The sequence below is a fragment of the Etheostoma cragini genome, chromosome 8, assembly GCF_013103735.1.
Source record: "Etheostoma cragini isolate CJK2018 chromosome 8, CSU_Ecrag_1.0, whole genome shotgun sequence".
NCBI classification, from domain to species: Eukaryota; Metazoa; Chordata; class Actinopteri; order Perciformes; family Percidae; genus Etheostoma; species Etheostoma cragini.
This window is the reverse complement of record NC_048414.1, coordinates 24,024,953-24,034,534: the sequence shown is the minus strand read 5'-3', so window position 1 is coordinate 24,034,534 and position 9,582 is coordinate 24,024,953. Positions and strand designations below refer to the sequence as shown.

At 40.5% G+C, this 9,582-nt stretch overlaps 1 long non-coding RNA gene across 1 annotated transcript; it reads left to right on the top strand.

Moving 5' to 3' along the window:
• The first annotated feature begins 6,721 nt into the window (after positions 1-6,721).
• Positions 6,722-7,301, top strand: LOC117948692. The gene is made up of 3 exons (XR_004657529.1): positions 6,722-6,779; positions 6,857-6,927; positions 7,095-7,301. It is a non-coding gene; the product is annotated as an uncharacterized LOC117948692 (long non-coding RNA).
• The last annotated feature ends 2,281 nt before the right edge of the window (positions 7,302-9,582 follow it).

Genomic DNA, 9,582 nt, shown 5'->3' with positions numbered 1-9,582 from the left:
GTTTCAGATGCTGACATGGCAGGACATGGGACAGATTTATTGACGGTTTGATCAAATATGAATCCCGCCTGAATAAAGGGTTTATTAAACTGATTGACTATAGCTGCTTTGTCCTTTATTTCATCTGAACCAATGAGAATCTGTTCAGGGAGGTTTGAGGTCATACGTGCACCTGACAAGGATTTAACTGATTTCCAAAACTTTAAAGGGTTGTTTAAGTTTTCTGTGACTGACTTCAAATAAAACTCAGATTTGGACTTTCTAATCATCAAAGTACACTTGTTTCTTACAGTTCTAAATGCAGTCCAATCATCAGAGGAGTTGGAGAATCTAGCTTGTGCCCACATTTTATTTCTCAAACAGATTAGCTCTGATAGGCTGTCTGAGAACCAAGGGTTGTCCTTACCACTAATCCTAAACCTTTTGATTGGTACATGTTTATTTACGATGGAAATAAAACTTGAATGAAAAAATGTCCATGCCATTTCAGCATCCGAAAACAAAGACACCCTACTGAGATCACTGTGATACAGATCATGCAGAAAAGCCTGTGGTTCAAAACTTTTATAATGTCTTTTTAGGATGATGCACGATTTTACGTTGAGAATTTTGGCAATGGTCACTGACGTCATTACAAAATACGCCCGTTGAGGTATATTTATAAACAGATTTTGTTATGATTAAATCAAGGAGAGTGGATTTTATTTCTGCTTTGGGATTTATTCTTGTTGGTTCATTAATAAGTTGCACTAAATTTAGGTCATTACACAAGTCTTTAAAACAATCAGAGTTCCCATAAAGCCAGTCCCAATTCGTATCCCCCATAAGGATAAATTCAGAGTCATTAATTTCATGTAATATTTGGGATATAGATCGGAAAGCATCCTTTGAGGCAGATGGAGGTCTATAGCACCCAACTACTGTAATATCCGAATTTTTTGAGATATTCACTTTCACGGTCAGAATTTCGAACTGGTTAGCTTTAGTTAGTGACAGGGTTACAGAGCTTATGAACTTAGATTTCACATATATGGCAACCCCACCCCCTTTGCCAACCCGATCAGTTCTATAAACTCTATAACCTTCAATAGAAATAATATCATCAGATACAGACTTTTTGAGCCAGGTTTCAGAGATAATAATGATATCAGCATTGGTTGTATTAGCCCAGATATTGATCATATCCATTTTAGGGACAAGGCTTCTAATGTTTAAATGTATAAAACCAAGGCCATGTCTGCTTTTGAAATCTGAAGGAGTGGCTAAGGATTGCAAAGTATTACTAAAAAGGAGGACCAGGAACAGGACCAGATTCATACATCGATCACAGCGTAGTAAAACTTGTCTTTACCGGCCTTCAGTTTGCATAGTCTCTGACTTTCAATTGCCAGAATGGCAAGGGCTGAAAGACATGCTTGCCCGGTCTAGTTCCGACTGTACATTTTGATCTGTTTTAGGGTGGAAAATGTGCGCTCCACCGAAGCTGTAGTTGCTGGTTTCGTCAGGATAAGTTGCAGCAGCTTTGTTGTTTCAGGAACTGTTGCTTCCAAGTCATGTTACTACTTGTTGCTACTGGACTCTGTTTATAATGCCGCATTGAGGTTTATCACAAACTGTAAGCCTCGCACACACCACTGTGAACTTTACACACGTGTGGGCTGGCCAGCGTTGGAGAATCGTAGACTCAATCATTGGTATATGTTCATTTATAAGGGTATTCTGCGTCTGCTCCCCTCATATCTGTGTGAGTATATTCAACCAAAAGCGGATACACTGTATTCTTTACGCTCACAAGACTTACTGCTACTGTCTGTACCAAGTGTCCGCACAGAAGTTGGTAAGGTGGCATTTCACTATTCTGCCCCCACAACATGGAACAATTTACAAAAGTTCTGGAAATTGAAGGAAGTGGTTGCAATCGGTCAGTTTAAACTCTTGCTCAAAGGTTTGGAAATTAAATCTTTGGTCTGTAAATGTTTTAAATAGTTTTTAGGAAATTGTTATAAAATTGTAATGTATGGAATTGTTGTTGTGATCTGTGCGGCTGTCTTGGCCAGGACTCCCTTGAAAAAGATATTAGTAATCTCAATGGGATTTTCCTGGTTAAATAAAGGTTAAATAAAAAAAAAAAAAAATGTTCTTTTAAAAGGTCAAGAAGCTGTGTCAGTGATTTGCCCCTTAGTTCTTGTGAGCCATACAACCCCACAAGATCACTTTTCAGCTTGACAAAGTCAAAGTACCTTGCACATTTTTGTCAGCTTCTCCAGTTTGCTGTCATCAAACTGGCGCAACGTGCCTTCAAACTTTTTGCAATCTACCAGTCCAAGGAAATCTAGATCAGGAAAGTTAGCCGCAAACCTGGTCTTCATCTGAACATTAACATTGTCCAGAATGCAGTAGTAGATGCAAGCTTGTTCTGTTTTGTTTGACAGCCTGTCTCGTGTCTCGCAGTGAACGAGTTTCATCATCAAATTTGTCCTCAAAGTGTGCAAGAAAACGGTCAAAATCCTCTAATTGTGTCTTTGATGCGAGCAGAATCCGATTCCCATGGTTTTGGACTGAAGGGTGCTAAAGAGTGCATTAGTGTCATTTAAGATCCCTTTAAAAGCCATCAGTAGGAAACAGGTTGACTGTTTTGAAAGCCACAACTCAAACCCAGCAGTCATTGCCAATGTTATGCCGTCTCAGTTGTAGGGATTGTCACCGATTACTTTAAATATGGCACGTAGATCTGGAGGGTAAAATGAAATCATTTGGACCAGCCTTGAAGCTCCACCTGGTTGCTAAACTCTGGGGGTGCGGTGTTTGACGGTCTCATCCTGGAGATAGGTGGGTTTTGATTTTTTTTTTTAAAGCAGAAAGTCCCTCAGCTGTCTTGAAAAAGGTGTTGTACTTGGAAAAGCATTTTGTGGAGTGGGCTAAAACAGATTCAACTTGTGTGCATAGCAATGCATGAAAATAGCTTCGGGCACCTTCTCTTTAACCCTTGCCTGCACCCCATTTAGCTCTGAGGGCATGACAGAGGCTCCATCGTATGTCTGCGCAACCAGTTTATCGCACCAGTTGTAATTCCTTAATGTGCTCAGGACATACTGCGAAATAGCTGCTGCTTTCCAGTCGTTAGTGACAGCATCAAAGCCAAAGGGTTAGGATTAGGGGGTTAGGGTTAGGGGGATAGGGTTAGGTTAGGGTAGATGGGCGCTGCAAGGGGCACGGGCACAAGGGGACAACCGGTGTGAATAAAACACTTAAAACCTCCTTAAAATACCTGGCTTGGTTCTAAAAAGCTGTTTAAAAGAAGGCCAAATGTTCAGAGCAGGGTCAGAACCACAGGACAGGACGGACAGTGGGAACATAAAACTTTAAATAAAGGGTCTCCTCTACTCCTGCTCCGGCAAATCTCCCCGAGACACTACCACATAATTACAATAAAGAAAATAATTACAATAATTAAAATATATATACACTGTACATAGAGAAAAAAAAGTGTGTGTGGGGGGGAAGTTATATAGATAAATAAAATAATTAATGACTAAAATAAATATAAAGAGAGTAAGAGTTAAGTAGAGAAATAAAATGCTATTTAAATATATGATAATCATTATTTGACATAAATTACTTTTGAAAAAAACATTTAAAAGTAGTAAAAAACAGTTTGAATTACTTCCCCCTAAGGATAAAAAGTACACATACCATTAAAATTAGTAGATAAGTGCTTCGGTAAAAAAGTGCTAAAAAGGTAAAAAGTGCCACACGATAATAAATAAATAATAATAAAACATTTTAGATAAGGATCACTTTTAGGATTACTATTTGGCCCCCTTTGTCTGCAGGTTTTATGACTATGTGTTTGTTATTACCCAATGAATTAATAATCTGCTTGATTTCCTGACTAATGTTGGGTGTTCTGTGTGGAAAGGGGCGCCAATGTGTGAGTGCTTGATTGTTTTTATTGATTAATTGTGCTATTTGTGGTAATATTGTGTCAAAGTGTGGTTCCCAATAGGAAGGTCCGGTGAAGAGCACAGGTTCTCGCCTCTGTCCTCCCTGAAAGTGATCTAGGAGTTTAAGCCTCCTGTGAAAGGTGTGTAGGTCCCCCCTGAGCTCCGGCCGGGTAGGAGGTTTGGGTGTAGGGATGAAGGTGAGGCCCTTTTCCAGGATCTCTAGCTGTGCAGGTGTGAGGGAGAAAACAGCAGAAAGATTGGTTATATTTGAGTGCGGGGTTGTACTGTGACAGTTGGTCCACATTAATAGTTTAATTGTTCTTTCCAGTATACTTGATCAACATCCCGATTGTGTCTGCTGTCCAGTGGATGTTGTCTCTGGCTGTCCGGAAAAGAAGTGGATTGATTTCTGCGAGGAAGATATATTTTGAGGTTTTTGGATTAATGAGGGTGGTTAGTCGTGCCCGCTGGCGTGGATTCAACCTGTTGTAAAAGTTACAGGGATGTAAATGGTGGCGTTTGGAAAAGTAGTGTGACCAGTTTTTACCATCTGCTGTAGCTGTTTGAGTATAGTAGTCTGTTTGTGTTCGGAAAGGCAGTTCTTAAGTCCAGCTGAAAGGATGACGTGCTGTGTGTCTGGTTGTGGGTGTAATTTCTTTAAGATGGCTGTTATGTGGTGGAAGGTAGCTCCAGGGTAACGGTCAACCTGTATGTCTGGGTCTGTGAAAGAGGGGATGCGTGAGAGGTTGGAGTCCCCCAAACAGAGGGTCCGCTTCCCCACCTCCAGCGAACAGTCCTGTATTTATTTAAAAGTGCATGGGTGTGTGTGTGGTTCCGGGTGCCCTGGGGAGCCAGGTGCCGCCGCGGAGGCCCTGTTTGGGTTAGAGGTGGATAACTCAGATGTGTAGTGTGGGATCAGCTTTTTGCTTTTTATTTGTCCGTTTCTCATCATTGTTTCACATCCACCTCAGTGGTTGGGTTTCCCCCACAGGGCCCTGCAGCCTCTGGCTCCCTCTGCTGTTTATATGCTGAAATGGATTCTGTAGGTGAGAGAGGTGAGATGGTGTCACTACATGTTAGAGCAACATTGGTTATTATATTGTTGTGTCAGGTGGTGGAGGGGAGGAGGCAGGGATGCAGCCAAGGGACCCAGCCCGAGCCAACCCATGCCGCCGGAGTTCCTTGACGGACAGCGGGTTAAGTCACCTCGGAGAGGAACAACTACGGTTTGAAATATGCCTTGGTGTGGAGGTAGTTATGGTGAACTGTGGCTCCCGAGGAAAGGGCAGGAGGGGAGCGATGGTTTGCACCCTCCCCACAGCCCCACCCCCCGGGGCCAACGCCAGCGGTCAAAACTTGTTTTGCAGTGGTATTGCCATATTTGCCACAAAGCTGCAGGACGGCCCAAGCCGATAATATCACCCACACAGGACCAGCAAAATGGCCGACCCGGCTGCACATAAAAAGGGAGGGAATAAAATGGAGGGAAACCAAATGTGGAAAAAAACTGTTAAAAAACAAATAAAAAGCCTGTTCAAATAGGCCAAATAAAACCCTGCTACATAAAAATGAAATGAAAGGAGAAAGAAAGAGACGGGCAGGTTCCTTAAAACTGTGGAATAAAACGTTAATGAGGTTAAAGACAACTTCAAACTCACAGGTTTGGAGCCCTTGGGCACCCCCCTGAGTCTGAGATCTTCGGTGTGCACACACAATATGTTCAACTTCCAAAGACTCACCCCTTAGGTGTCCTGGCTGGTCGGCTGGTTGGAAAACGACGTTTTGGACACTGTGAACAGCCTGGTCTTTAGAATTATTATTCTAGCATTCTATGCAAGAACCTGCAAACAAATAATGGGAAACTTACCTGAATAGAGGTCATGTCCTGCTGCACCATTCAAGTTCACATCCGTTGCCCTGTTTTGACCTTACCATGTGAAGGATGATTTTAAGAAAAGAGTAACCATGATAGAATGGGGCATCGTATTTTGCTGTATGTCTAGCCGAGTGATCCATGTTGAGCTAGCAAACAAACCATCAGCTTCCTGCTCATTTACCAGAGGTTCACCGCTGTCCAAGGTCATCCCCAGAAAATCTGGTCTGATCCTGGTACAAACTTTGTCGGCGCAAAAGCCGCTCTGAAAGATGTGCATTTACCTAAGTTGACAGAACAAAGAGTCACTTGAAGAGTATCCTGCCAGAAATGAGACACATGGACGTGGATAATCCTTCCGGCCAATTCACCTCACCAAAACGGGGCCACCAAAGCTGCTGTCAGAATCACCAACAGGGCCCTCCAAAGTCTTGGCAATGTAGAAGGCCTTACCTTCAGTGAGTTCCTGTCACTGCTCCAGCTAGCTGCCAATGAGAAGCTCATCAACACCAGAGTTCAGAGCCGAGAAGAGCGCATCCAATACATCACGCCAAACAACCTGTTGCTTGGTCCAGCCACACAAAGTGGAGACTTCAAAACTGTCATACTGGTGGAAGCTCAAGTTGGAGACCAGCCCACCTGAATGTGCGATATTTCCGGGCATTGCTACGAGAAGATTGAGTGGGAGGTGTCGCGCTAACCCAGTGGAGGTATGGCTGTTGCCCATGTACCCATCTCCTTACCTTCCCATGTGCACCGCCCCGCAGATGGCCCCTGCGCACAATCTGCGTGGCTAAAACAGTTTTCACCTGTTCACCTTTTGTTACACTGGTTTACCTCTTTTTCAAGTGTCGAAACTTAAGTTTAGAAGAACACTTGGCACTTGTTTCAGATTGACTCATCAAACGAGTGTCTTAAAAATCAAAGAACACTCATGGCAGAAGAAATTCTCAGAGCATCAGGTATCTTTCAGAATATTTTATACGTTAAACACTTACTATAACGTTAACAGTAATATACTTGTATTATTCTTTTTCAGTTTCCAAGCATGAGTTCTGTTCCTTCTGTGGAAATAAAAACCTGCCCGAACCTGCTGGAGATTACGTTTGGGTGAGACATATTGTTTATTTGATTTAAAACATCAAGACATAATCTGAATACTGGATAATATTGTAATAATCTGGACTAAAATTCCAGAGACAACATTATAGTAATCAAATGTCCAATTATATACATCACTGGTTTTCAAATGTTTACATTTTCTTATGTCTGTGTAGATTCAGTGTGGAACTTGCACAAGATGGTTTCACACGCAGGGCCTTGGAATGACAGCAGCACAAATGCCAAACCAAAACAGGATTGTGTTGTGTAACAGCCCTAGCTAAAGAGGATGTAGGTAGATGTAGTTTGGGGTTTAGGTCTGGATAACTACAAGAGACAAAATGTAAACTACTACCACAATGGTAATTATACACAAACTGTATATAAGGCAACATTAAACACACCCAGAAAAAGTAAACAAAAGCTATACAAGTGGTTTTTCCATTATTCACATAATTAATACAAATCTGAAATTTTCTAAGGCGAAATTAACATTGCAGATGTAGTCATTATGAAATGTGTAACATTTAAGTTTAGTTCAACAACTTTTTTGTTTGTCAGTTTGCATACAATTTTACGTAACATTTTTACTTTCTAAATGTCAAATCATGTTTAATGGCAACATTTAGTGTGTGTGTGGGGGTGTGTGTCTGTCCCACACCTTTCAGAAAGATGTCACCAATTGTTTCGATTTTGTCATGCAGTTTGTGTACAACATGCTGTCTTTAGGATAGATCTAACAGTTTACGGTATACGGTTTATATAAACTTCACGTATTTGTTGCAATAGAACCACTTACCCTGTATTTTGTCAGATATTTCTCTATGTAACATAATATTCTTGAGATAAATATACCCCAAAAGTATGCATGTTTATTTTTGAAAAGTAATTTGGTTTTGGTTCAACCATTTCTAAGAGGTTGGAGGGAGGTAAGTATGCAAAGAATTTTTTGAATTATTACAATATTACATGTTTTTAGCAATAAAGTTTATACATATATATTTATACAAAATTATACATATGCCTATTTTTGAAAGGTGGTGTAGTACAACTATGTGTGAAATCCATTTGAAGACATGAAGCTTTATGACATTTATTGAAGGTTTTGGCAACAGAAATCCCACATAATTATGCATATGCCTATTTTGGAAAAATAAGTGCTGTAGTACAACCCGCAGGGGGCCTTCTATGTGTGTAGCCCTTTTGGAGACCTGAATCATCGTTTATTCTATATATATTAAATGGTTTTGGCAAAAACAAATACACCAAAATTATAATAAGCTTTTTTTTTAAGTAGGTGGTGTAGTACAACTACCAGTAGACAATTAATAAGTGAGGTAAGTTTGAAGACAATACCTTATTTATCATTAAATTAACGAACATTTTTGTGATCTTATTTCGGTGTTTGAATTTATACGGTTGTTAAGCACTTTCTCCAACGGCTGTTTGTACAGACCAATGTTATTTGTCCCGGTTGAGGGACTGCTCGTTTGGAAGAAAACCGAGTTTGTAGCTTGTTGTTAACCTTACTACTGTATGAAAGATGAGTAATTCATGATTTAACATTTTGCTATATAGTAATTGATCCTGGAAGTTCAAATCTGTGAATGTCTTTCTAACTTTACCGACAACGTTTGAGCCAAAGCACTGATGTCACCAAATTTCACAAGTTGGTTTCAAAAGGTTTGTCTTATTACATCGGTTCAGATGTGTGCTGTATTAAATGTAAATGGTAATTTTCAAAATGTTACAGTATAATCTTTTTGTTGACATTAAATATAAAGCTTATTGTTGTAGTGTGTGCTCAGTATCCATTGAGGATAAATGTGTTTTAACTAACTGGTTAATATTTATGTTAATTTCACATATAAATGACTATGTATTGTGTCTGGAGAATGATTAAATTAGCCCAAGGTTCCATATTAAATTCATTCATATAATTTAACAATGCTTTCATGTATAGTATGTGTAGGCTACTGCAGTACACACAATTAAACCATTCTTAAATGAATGTACAATGTATATGTCTATGTAAAACAAAGACCATAACTGTATTATCAATAAAAATAAATAGGTGACCATTTACACTCACCGGCCACTTTATTAGGTACACCTGTCCAACTGCTCGTTAACACTTAATTTCTAAGCAGCCAATCACATGGCGGCAACTCAGTGCATTTAGGCATGTAGACATGGTCAAGAGAATCTCCTGCAGTTCAAACCGAGCATCAGTATGGGGAAGAAAGGTGATTTGAGTGACTTTGAACGTGGCATGATTGTTGGTGCCAGAAGGGCTGGTCTGAGTATTTCAGAAACTGCTAATCTACTGGGATTTTCACGCACAACCATCTCTAGGGTTTACAGAGAATGGTCCGAAAAAGAAAAAACATCCAGTGAGCGGCAGTTCTGTGGGCGGAAATGCCTTGTTGATGCCAGAGGTCAGAGGAGAATGGCCAGACTGGTTCGAGCTGATAGAAGGGCAACAGTGACTCAAATAACCACCCGTTCCAACCAAGGTGGGCAGAAGAGCATCTCTGAACGCACAGTACGCCGAACTTTGAGGCAGATGGGCTACAGCAGCAGAAAACCACATCGGGTGCTACTCCTTTCAGCTAAGAACAGGAAACTGAGACTACAATTTGCACAAGCTCATCGAAATTGGAC